Here is a 13,039-nt window from a genome sequence, read left to right on the forward strand (position 1 = left end):
TATGTTTATCAAACCACAGAAGGGAAAACTGATTTTTATTCTTAAATTTTAATATGACATGGCACATTATTGAATTTACATTTTCCTCTCATCAGTTTAATTTTAGTATTGTCTAGCTTTCCATATTTCATTATATACATTTATATGGGGCGGCCTGTAGTGTAGTGGTTAAGGTAAATGCACAGCCGTTGGGCCCTTGAGCAAGGCCCTTAACCCTGCTTTGCTCCAGGGGAGGATTGTCTCCTGCTCAGTCTAATCAACCGTACGTCGCTCTGGATAAGAGCGTCTGCCAAATGGCAATAATGTAATATGTAGTATATATCGCTCGAGCAATGAACACTGCTATCCTTGGATGATGCAAAGCCAATTGTGTTCCAGCCCTGCTGGGCTGCCAGCAGTCAACACTGGCGCAACACAAGGTTAATGAAGGAAATAACATATAAATACATATAAATAAATACATGAATTAGTAATTACCTTGTACTGTAGACATTTGGAAAATTCAAGTTTGCATCTTTTTTATAATAGCTGCATGAAACTTTGAAAGTTAAAAAAAAGATTTAACAGGGTCATTAATCCACATATCAGGGAATGTTCAGGAAACAGATGTTCCAAGAATGTGTTCCCTCCAGGTCCTCCCTTTGTCCCACAAGTGTGTGCCCATGACATGCAGCTCACAACATACAAATCTGTCCCTGAACACCAGTTCATCAAGTAGTGATGGTATGACTCCTATGGGAGCCCCATGATCTCTCCTCCTGGGATAGCATGTACATTACTCCTACACATAGCTGCTAACGCTGAGCAGGAAACATAGTTTCTGGAAATCAAGTCTTACAAATAACAAATTACAAATTGTTGTTTTATGCAGAGATTAAGATCTGGAATCTTAGCTGGAAAAAAAAACAGTGTGGGTCCAGGTTTTTTGTTTCAGCCCAGCACTAACACACCTGATTCTACTTATTAAGGTCTAAATTGAAGACCATGATTTCTTGAGTCATAGTGTTGGGCTAACTATCCATGACATTTCTTTTGTTTTTATCAAAAAGTGCAAAATGATAATAATAATCCCTAGTGAATATATTATATACAGTGCTCACTACAAAGCACAGATTTTAAAAAATGGCAAGGAGAACAAACCAAAGCAAATGCTAGCTGCCAGGCTATGTGCTTATACCAAGCACACTTTAGCTCTCTGCTCCCATTCCTTCCCTGGCAGGACAACCTGCAGCAGCATAAAACAACCTTTTATAATCTGCGCCCCTCCAACCGAAGTTAGCCAAAATCAAAATGAAAAACAAAAACTGAAAATCTTAAAGAACAACAAAAATGGCAACAACACAAAATTCATAAATAAAATGCAATTTGAAGCACTTCCATCACAGTTTTCAATTTGACAAAAGCATTAAAATATAATTTGTGGTACCACATCCCAACTGAAATGGTCTCACGGCCTCCATTGGGAAAAGCAGAAATGTGCAACACACAAGCTTCCCCGCTTTTACCTCATAATATACTGCAATAAAATTTACTTTAAAAATAAATTATGCTCTTCCCATCAAATTATATGTATTGGTGAGTAGCCTTAATGGCCTAAACTTTACTCACTTAAGGTCTGATCACCCCTCACTCAAGGACGTAGCCCAGATATGCGGCCTCCACCTTCACCTGGGCACAGATGTATGGTCAGCCCCGCTTGCTGGATCAGGGTGAACACGTGCTCCAGATGTCACAGGTGTCCTTCCCAGCTGCTACTGCTGACAATAATGTCAATAAAGAAGTGGCTGTGTCATAGATTGACAACTCAATTGAATAATTAGCGTTCAGACATAGAAGTACCATTGACAGAAGTTTACAAGTTTCGATTAAGCAGCAGGTGGTTTTGATTTACTGTTTACTGTGCTGTTAAAAGGCGGGTTGCCTGTAGTGTAGTGGTTAAGGTGCACGACTGAGACCCGCAAGGTCGGTGGTTCGATCCCTGGCGTAGCCGCAATAAGATTCACACAGCCGGATACAGTGAGACGGGTGCGTGGGGGTTGGACCCAAAATGCACGACTCAGAAACAATAGTAAGATAAAGTCCCGTTAGGGCTTTATTCGGGACGAGTCCCAGGAGCGTAGTCAATACAAACAAAGTCCATACACGAAGATCCAGCCAAACAAATACAAAACGAACAAAAAGCACGGTGCCGAGGGAAGAGGCAATCTCGTAGTCGGTAGGCGTGCAGGGAGGTCCGGTAGCAGGAGAGCAGTCAGCGGGGCAGATGAACAGGCGGACGGCAGGCAGAGGCGTAGTCGTGGGCGAAGCGGGAGTCGAAACCATGAAACAATCAGCGGGGCAAAAGTACATAAACGGTAGGCGGGGACGTAGTCGAAAAACAAAACGAAGGTCACAAAACAGAAATCAATGGTCGATGGTCAGTAACAGGCGTGGATCGTAACGTGTAATCAAGACAGTAAGTAATGCTCAAGAGTTGCGTGAAAAGACAGAGGCAGACAATTTCGCAGTGAACAGTTGCGCGACTGGGCTATAAATGCAGGTGTAGACAGGTGTAGACAATTAGTAAGAGCGTAGCAAGGAAATGGAAAACAGGTGCGATGGATGACAAGTTTAACAAGGAGATTAGTAATCGTTAGTAATAAACCTATCCTGCCCTAGCATTAGTAAATTAGTAAATGACATGCACGAGAAACGTAAGGTAACATGAACACATGATTAGTCTTGTTAGTTTCTACCCAATCCTGATCTAGCGTTAGTAGTTTTAGTAAATAGACAAATAGAACATAAGGGGAGTGAAGGACAGAACGAGAGAGAGAGAGAGAGAGAGAAGGCGGAACGCAAGGTTTGCGGAAAAACATGTAAAAGTGTATGCATAACAACGACCAGTTAACTAAACAATAAACATGCATCGAAACATAACACAACGCGAAACTAAGACGATAATCACTCAACATAACCAGGTAATAAAATCGTACGATAACATAACTAAACATGACAAGAAAATAAATCGTAACGAAACATAACTAAACAACATGACGAACCTAGACAACATAATACATGATAAAACACTACGTGACTAAGACAACATGAATAAACATAAATCAACATAAAACATGGTGAGACAGACCTGAAACGTGACAGGACCCCCCCCTTAACGACCGACTCCTGGCGGTCCTTGGAATTTATCAGGGTGGTCACGATGGAAGTCTCTGATAAGCGATTTGTCCAGAATGAGACTGGGAGCGACCCAGGAACGCTCCTCAGGGCCATAGCCCTCCCAGTCAACCAAGTATTGCACCCCACGGCCCCTCTTACGAATGTTCAAGAGTTTCTTAACCGTGAATGCGGGGTGGTTGTCAATAATGCGGGGGGGAGGTGGTGGGGGATCCGGGGGACATATGGGGTGAGAGGATACGGGCTTAATACATGAAACATGGAATGTGGGGTGAATCTTAAGGGAAGCAGGGAGTGACAGTTTAACAGAGGAAGGATTGATGATTTTGTGGATCTTAAAGGGACCAATAAAGCGGGGTTGCAGTTTGTGGGAAGTGGCTTGGAGGGGAATGTCCTTAGTGGACAGCCAGACGGAGTCACCTGGTTTGTAGGCCGGGGCTGGAGTGCGGTGGCGATCAGCAAAACGCCGATTACGGTCTGCCGTGCTTAGCAGCGCGGCCTTGGCATCCCTCCAAACCTTGGCGCACCGTTTCATGTGGATGGCGAGGGAGGGAACAGCGATCTCGGCTTCTTGGTCAGGGAACAGTGGAGGTTGGTAGCCCAGGGAGACCTCAAAAGGTGATTTTCCGGTGGCAGCGCAGGGTAAGGTGTTGTGTGCGTATTCCACCCAGGTAAGCATCTTGCTCCAGCCGGCTGGATTCTTTGCCGATACGCAGCGTAGAGCGGCCCCCAGATCCTGATTGGCCCTCTCCGTTTGGCCATTGGACTGAGGGTGGTAGCCCGAAGAGAGGCTAGCTGTGGCCCCGAGGGCCACGCAGAATGCCTTCCAAACTTGGGAGATGAATTGGGGGCCGCGGTCAGAAACGATGTCCGAGGGAAGTCCGTGAATGCGGAATACTTCTCTCACCAGTACCTCTGCGGTCTCTTGGGTGGGCAATCCAGCCAGGGGGATGAAGTGTGCCGCTTTGCTGAATCGGTCCACCACAGTGAGGATGGTGGTGTTACCTTCGGAAGGGGGAAGTCCGGTAACAAAGTCCACGCCGATGTGGCTCCAGGGTCGGCTGGGCACAGGCAGAGGTTGGAGTAAGCCAGCAGGGGCTTGGTGGGAGGCCTTGATGAAGCGTCTGGTGTCGGGGATCATGGTACTCCACCAGAATTTCCGCTTCAGCACCGCCAAGGTGCGGGTAAAGCCGGGATGGCAGGAAAGGAGGGATGAATGGGCCCATTGCAGCACCTGTGTCCGAGCGGCTGAGGGGACGTATAGGCGTAATCCGGGGTTGGACCTGGGATCGGGCTCTTCCCGTAGAGCCCTCTGGATCACCGCCTCGATCTTCCATGTGACGGATCCGATGGTGCAGGAGGTAGGAAGGATGTTTTCGGGGATCTCACGCTCAGAACAGGTGTTGAATTGACGGGACAGGGCATCGGGCTTAACGTTCTTCGAACCTGGACGGTAGGTGAGAGAGAAGTTGAACCTCCCGAAGAACAGCGCCCATCTTGCCTGTCGAGAATTCAGCCTTTTGGCTGTCTGGAGGTATGCCAGGTTCTTGTGGTCGGTCCAAACGATGAACGGCTTCTCGGCCCCCTCCAGCCAATGTCTCCACTCCTCCAGCGCCAGTTTGACTGCCAGCAGCTCACGGTTTCCAACGTCGTAGTTCCTCTCCGCCGGGGACAGCTTCTTGGAGAAGAAGGCGCAGGGGTGTAGTCGGTTGTCAGCGGCCGCCACCTGAGAGAGCACTGCTCCCACCCCTGTGTCGGAAGCGTCCGTCTCGACCACAAACTGGCGGGTGGGGTCGGGGTGTACCAGGATGGGAGCGGAAGCGAACAGTCTCTTGACCTTGGTGAAGGCCGTCTCAGCTTCGGGGCTCCACCGGAATGGCACCGCTGGGGACGTGAGCTTGGTTAGGGGAGAGACCACTTGACTATAGGAACGGATGAACCTACGGTAGAAATTGGCGAATCCCAAGAAGCGCTGGAGTTGCTTGCGTGAGGTGGGTGTGGGCCAGTCGGTGACCGCCAGAATCTTCTTGGGATCCGCCCTGATCTGTCCCCTCTCCAGGATAAACCCAAGGAACTCAACTGTGTCGGAGTGGAAGACGCACTTCTCTGCCTTGACAAACAATTTGTTCTCTAGAAGCCTTTGTAGAACTTGCCTGACGTGGTTTTCATGATCCTTGGCATTAGTGGAGTAGATCAAGATGTCATCCAGGTAGACGAACACATGGCGACCCAACAAGTCCCGAAGAACGTCATTCACCAGGGCCTGGAACACAGCAGGAGCATTGGTGAGGCCGAATGGCATGACCAGGTATTCAAAGTGTCCGAGAGAGGTATTGAAGGCGGTCTTCCATTCATCGCCCTCGCGGATCCGGACCAGGTGGTACGCGTTGCGAAGATCCAGCTTGGTGAAGATGGTGGCCTCGTGAAGTGGGTGGAACGCGGAGTCCATCAGGGGCAGAGGATACTTGTTCCTCACCGTGATGTTGTTCAGCTCCCTGTAGTCGATGCACGGGCGTAGGGAGCCATCCTTCTTCTGGACGAAGAAGAATCCCGCACCGACGGGAGAGGAAGAAGGGCGAATTAGTCCGTTAGCCAGGCAGTCACGGATGTATGTCTCCATCGCCTCCCTTTCAGGTCTGGAGACGTTGTAAAGGCGACTTGAGGGAAGTGACGAACCAGGAAGGAGCTCGATGGCGCAGTCGTAGGGTCGATGAGGCGGCAGAGACTGAGCTTGAATCTTGGAGAATACTGCGCCCAGGTCATGGTAAGGTGTGGGAACCCTTTCCAGGGAGGGCTTGGGAGTCTGTGGTGGAGCTGGTGCTCCCTCAGCTGGTGGTGGAGCGGAACGCAAGCAGGACAGATGACATCTAGAATCCCAGGCTTGAACTTGATTGGAACTCCAGTTGATCGTGGGGTTGTGTTTCTGGAGCCAGGGTAATCCCAAGATGAGTTGGTCATTGGGGGACTGGATGACGCGGAACTGGATCATCTCTCGATGGTTCCCAGAAATGACTAGTTGACAGGGAATGGTAAGGGCCCAAGCCGAGGACTTGGGCCCTGCCTGGGGTACGGGTTGCCGGGAAGGATCGGTCTCTCCGACCGGCGTTGTCTGGCGCGGTTGTCCAGGCGGATTGTGGTGCGCACAAGTTGGTCGAGCTGGGTGATGGGGTCCAGTCGCGCCAACTCGTCCTGGAGCGTCTCGCTCAGGCTGGCCAGGAAGAGATTCGCCAAGGCTGCATCGTTCCAACTAGTAGCTGCTGCGAGGGTGCGGAAGTCGATGGAGTGGTCTGCCGCGGTCTTCCGTCCCTGGCGCAGAGCAATCAGTCTCTGGGATGGCTCCTGGTCACTGGATGCGTGTTGGAACACCTTACGAATCTCGTCGGCGAAGGCTGGGTAACGGGGAGGGAAAGAACCCCCGGACCACACCGCCGTAGCCCAATCCAACGCCCTCCCCTTGAGTAGTCCCATCACATAGCCAATCCGACGGTCGTCGCTGTTGTAGGTCTGGGGCTGTTGTCTGAATACAAACTCGCACTGGAGTAGGAACGCCTTGCACCTCTCAGGTTCTCCACCGAACCTCTCCGGGGGGGGTTGTTGGGGCTCCCGGAATTGCCAGGCTCCCGAGGGGTTGACCGCCGGGGAAGTGGGTGGGTGGGTGGGTTCCTCCCGTGGTTGTGGCAGGACCGCAACGGCGAGCCTCCTGATCTCTGCACACAGTTCACGAATCTCTAGGTGAAGCTCGGAGATTCCTTGTGAATGCTGCCGGACGATGGCTCCTTGTTCCTGGAGGGCGTGGAACATGGCAGTTGAGTCAGCAGGGTCCATGGTGGCGAAATTGTTCTGAGACGGGTGCGTGGGGGTTGGACCCAAAATGCACGACTCAGAAACAATAGTAAGATAAAGTCCCGTTAGGGCTTTATTCGGGACGAGTCCCAGGAGCGTAGTCAATACAAACAAAGTCCATACACGAAGATCCAGCCAAACAAATACAAAACGAACAAAAAGCACGGTGCCGAGGGAAGAGGCAATCTCGTAGTCGGTAGGCGTGCAGGGAGGTCCGGTAGCAGGAGAGCAGTCAGCGGGGCAGATGAACAGGCGGACGGCAGGCAGAGGCGTAGTCGTGGGCGAAGCGGGAGTCGAAACCATGAAACAATCAGCGGGGCAAAAGTACATAAACGGTAGGCGGGGACGTAGTCGAAAAACAAAACGAAGGTCACAAAACAGAAATCAATGGTCGATGGTCAGTAACAGGCGTGGATCGTAACGTGTAATCAAGACAGTAAGTAATGCTCAAGAGTTGCGTGAAAAGACAGAGGCAGACAATTTCGCAGTGAACAGTTGCGCGACTGGGCTATAAATGCAGGTGTAGACAGGTGTAGACAATTAGTAAGAGCGTAGCAAGGAAATGGAAAACAGGTGCGATGGATGACAAGTTTAACAAGGAGATTAGTAATCGTTAGTAATAAACCTATCCTGCCCTAGCATTAGTAAATTAGTAAATGACATGCACGAGAAACGTAAGGTAACATGAACACATGATTAGTCTTGTTAGTTTCTACCCAATCCTGATCTAGCGTTAGTAGTTTTAGTAAATAGACAAATAGAACATAAGGGGAATGAAGGACAGAACGAGAGAGAGAGAGAGAGAGAGAAGGCGGAACGCAAGGTTTGCGGAAAAACATGTAAAAGTGTATGCATAACAACGACCAGTTAACTAAACAATAAACATGCATCGAAACATAACACAACGCGAAACTAAGACGATAATCACTCAACATAACCAGGTAATAAAATCGTACGATAACATAACTAAACATGACAAGAAAATAAATCGTAACGAAACATAACTAAACAACATGACGAACCTAGACAACATAATACATGATAAAACACTACGTGACTAAGACAACATGAATAAACATAAATCAACATAAAACATGGTGAGACAGACCTGAAACGTGACATACAGGGGAGGATTGTCACCTGCTTAGTCTAATCAACTGTATGTCACTCTGGATAACAGCGTCTGCCAAATGCCATCAGTGTAATGGAATGTAGTGTAATACTGTGCGGCCTGTTGTTGTGGTGACTTCACATCGGTTCCGTCCTGTGTGTTCTGTGTTTGGAAGCGGTCGTGCCCTGGAACACAGGGGGAAGGAGAGCTGCAGAGCGGGAGAGGCAAACCCGACCGTGCTGTGAGGGATTTGTCTCTCAGTCAGATAAGGAATGATTTAAGCCCTTGTTCCCCTGTTTGGTGTGCCTGTGAAGCCACAGCTGCTACATATGTGAAAGCCGCTTACTCCTATTCAGCTCCTGATTGGGCCAGGGGAGCAATGCCATTGCCATAGAGATTCCGGGATCTCACTGAGAGAGAGGGCGGAAGTCGAGGCAGTGGCATGATGGGAGATTTGAGTTTCTGTCTGTCTTTGTTTGTTTGGCTGCGTATATTGATTCCCTTCATAGCGAAACCTTTAACCTTGAGTTTCAGAGATGCATTTTCTCCTACACTGTTAAAAATATTCTAGATTTAAGAAAAATAATTTAAGACAAAGCATTCCCATACCAATTCCTTTTACTGAACGAAGACAAATCTGTCCACACCAGAATTACTGCTTTAACAAATTCAATAACTTTCCGTGGCAAGGAGTTGGTTGAGTGGAGCCATCTTGCCTTATTCTGGACTCAAAATTGTAATCTCCTGCAGCGATCAGCAGACATTCTGAAACTCCACGATTAACACACACAGTGAAAATGTGATAGAAAAAATCTGTCACACAAAATGGAAAAAAGTTGAGGTAATCACCCTGTAAAACGTCTCTTACGTCCATGTCTGCAGCATAGCAGCTGCCACTGAATAAGATTTGAACAGTGCAAAATTACTATTGTTAACTTAGCTCTGCTCAGGTGGATTTTTCTGAAAGATTAAATGCATATCATGGTGGACCTGTGGAAGAAGCTCGAGCATTCCTCTCCATGTTCCTGTCAACATTTCAAATAAAAGTGTTATTGCATAAAAATACATGAAAGAGGAATCAAACGCCAGGCTTTATTGAACCTTGTGTGTGTGTCTGTGATGATATGAGAAACACATTTTGAATGAAGAATATACGGACACAGCTTTTCGGAAATTAGCATCAGATGGAATCTGCTTTTGCTTTCAGAAAGACTGGCAATAAATTGAAACCAAGATGAATGTGTCCAGGATTTACCCTGTGATCTGTATCCAGCTGTTGTAGGAGTTTTTCCCAGTTCTCAGGGTTGTACTTAACTCTTAAAACATACTTCTTGAACTCAATTTTATTCTTTCTATTCTATTTCTAACTATTCACAACATTCTTGAATTCCCTCAAGAATGTAATATAATTTCATAATTTGCAGTCCACATTCATAATGTCAAAATATTGTTCTAGATTCATTCAATATTTGTTCTTCATTTCAACAGATATATACAGTCAGGTCCATAAATATTGGGACATCGAACAAACAAGATGTGCTTTAACTGCATACTTTCAGCTTTAATTTGAGGGTATTTACATCCAAATCAGGTGAACGGTGTAGGAATTACAACAGTTTGTATATGTGCCTCCCACTTTTTAAGGGACCAAAAGTAATGGGACAAACTAACAATCATAAATCAAACTTTCACTTTTTAATACTTGGTTGCAAATCCTTTGCAGTCAATTACAGCCTGAAGTCTGGAATGCATAGACATCACCAGACACTGGGTTTCATCCCTGGTGATGCTCTGCCAGGCCTCTACTGCAACTGTCTTCAGTTCCTGCTTGTTCTTGGAGCATTTTCCCTTCAGTTTTGTCTTCAGCAAGTGAAATGCATGTTCAATCGGATTCAGGTCAGGTGATTGACTTGGCCATTGCATAACATTCCACATCTTTGCCTTAAAAAACTCTTTGGTTGCTTTCGCAGTATGCTTCGGGTCATTGTCCATCTGCATTGTGAAGCGCCGTCCAATGAGTTCTGAAGCATTTGGCAGAATATGAGCAGATAATATTACCCGAAACACTTCAGAATTCATCCTGCTGCTTTTGTCAGCAGTCGCATCATCAATAAATACAAGGGAACCAGTTCCATTGGCAGCCATACATGGCCACGCCATGACACTACCACCACCATGCTTCACTGATGAGGTGGTATGTTTTGGATCATGAGCAGTTCCTTTCCTTCTCCATACTCTTCTCTTCCCATCATTCTGGTACAAGTTGATCTTTGTCTCATCTGTCCATAGGATGTTGTTCCAGAACTGTAAAGGCTTTTTTAGATGTTGTTTGGCAAACTCTAATCTGGTCTTCCTGTTTTTGAGGCTCACCAATGGTTTACATCTTGTGGTGAACCCTCTGTATTCACTCTGGTGAAGTCTTCTCTTGATTGTTGACTTTGACACACATACACCTACCTCCTGGAGAGTGTTCTTGATCTGGTCAACTGTTGTGAAGGGGGTTTTCTTTACCAGGGAAATAATTCTTCTGTCATCCACCACAGTTGTTTTCCGTGGTCTTCCGGGTCTTTTGGTGTTGCTGAGCTCACCGGTGCGTTCTTTCTTTTTAGGAATGTTCCAAACAGTTGATTTGGCCACACCTAATGTTTTTGCTATCTCTCTGATGGGTTTGTTTTGATTTTTCAGCCTAATGATGGCTTGCTTCACTGATAGTGACAGCTCTTTGGATCTCATATTGAGAGTTGACAGCAACAGATTCCAAATGCAAATAGCACACTTGAAATGAACTCTAGACCTTTTATCTGCTCCTTGTAAATGAGATAATGAGGGAAAAACACACACCTGACCATGCTGAGCAGCCAATTTTCCCATTACTTTTGGTCCCTTAAAAAGTGGGAGGCACATATACAAACTGTTGTAATTCCTACACCGATCATCTGATTTGGATGTAAATACCCACAAATTAAAGCTGAAAGTCTGCAGTTAAAGCATATCTTGTTCGTTTCATTTCAAATCCATTGTGGTGGTGAATAGAGCCAAAAAGAGGAGAATTGTGTCGATGTCCCAATATTTATGGACCTGACTGTAGATATATGCAAGTGTATTTTTTTGCTCACAGCTTAACCCATAAATAGTTCCGTTTATGCATCTGTTGTAGCCCTCATCAAAACTTAATTTAAAGAACAATAAAATAAGATCAAATAAAGGACAACATATAAACATTTACTGCAATGCAAATGCAATTCAGCATTGAAGAATATGTTCTAATGCATGCTCCAAGGCAAAGGAATCACCACCACTTGATGTGTCAGTGTTCATGAATCAATTCAGTTCTTTGTTGGTTCTTATGCCTGGGATTTTCATACACAACAGTCTCTAGAGTTTGCAGAGAATGGTGCGAAAAACAAAAAACATCCAATTCGAAGCAGTTCTGCGGGTCACAGGAGAATGGCCAGACTGGTCAAAGATGACAGGAAGGTGACAGTAACACAAATAACCACACATTACAACAGGAGAGCATCTCTGAACACACAACGCATATATCCTCAAAGTGGATAGGTTACAGCAGCAGAAGACTTAAATTAAATAAATTGGATAAAAAAGTCTAATAAATACATAATAAAGTGCTCGGTGAGTGAATATATCTCATTGTAACCCCGTATGTAGTCTTTCTGTCTTTCCTGACTCCTTGTCCTTGTTATGTTTCTGCTGTTTGCATTTTTATGTTTAGGGGGAGGTCTTCATACAAGCCCCTTTTGGTTTTTTTCTCCTGCACACTTTTTTCTTTGTTCTGTATGTCTCTGTCTTTTGTTTAACTTGCTTTGGCTGTGAAAATAAATAAAATAATAATCATTTAAAAAATCTCCCACCCCATAAAGCTCTTACCTTCCTGATTCTAGGTAAAACTTAGTAAAAAACTGTAAATATAATATAATCAATCCATAAATCACTGGTTGCACTTCCTGCTGGACTTCATCCAAATGTAATGAAAAACACTAGCAACTCCACAGAACAGAACAATACTTGGAGCCATTTACAAAACCATATTGATACAGGTGAAGCACTGTCGAGTACACCTAGCCCTAGTCATCAATATTAAGTTAACTGGCCATATTCTTCTCTTCTATCATAGCAATAAACTGTAGATTTTCCATTACTTATTATATGCGTGTCATTGTCTGTCTGGTCAATATTAATATTATTGTCTGAATCCAATACATGTTTTACATTTTCTGCATGTTCTTCTATCTTTTCAATTTATAGTTTTTTGTCCTTTTGGTTGTCTACATCATTTGATGCATTTTATTTTTTATATTAGTATGATTATTATTACGCAGTAAAATGTCCAGTGTTAGTTCAGCCATATGTCCCCTCGAGTTGATTTAACACTGAACATTTTACTGTGTACAAATAGGGTCATTATGATTATAAGTATCTACATTACCTGTGGGACACGTGTGGGTGGTATGAGCGAGTCTGTTCAGGTTATCCGTGGGTTGGTGCAGGTGGGTAAGAGCGGTTTGTGTGTCAGGATGTTTGTGGGCTGGGGGGTTCGGTAGGGTGATGCAGTTGGGTTAAGGGTTGGGGGGTTAGGTCTTTTGTGGGATCCAAGTCAGGAGGGTCTGTGAGGGGCCCAGTGCTAACAGGAGAACATCTGTCTACTCTGACCAAATAATTACATCATGTGTTCTTATGTTGAGTGTTATGTAATTTATTTATCTAGTCTCCCACTTTGTGTTGACTTTAATGAGAACAAATGGGGAGAGAGGACAAAGGAAAACAGACAAAAATAAGTAATACTAATAATGTAGAAATAATATAAGTTAAATGAGCCAATGGTAAATAAGGGCGGAAAAGCATACTGGGTGTCAAAAGTTAATATTGCTTACCTCTATAACACCTCAAAACATC

Source organism: Conger conger, chromosome 6 (genome assembly GCF_963514075.1).
Source record: "Conger conger chromosome 6, fConCon1.1, whole genome shotgun sequence".
Classification (NCBI taxonomy): Eukaryota; Metazoa; Chordata; class Actinopteri; order Anguilliformes; family Congridae; genus Conger; species Conger conger.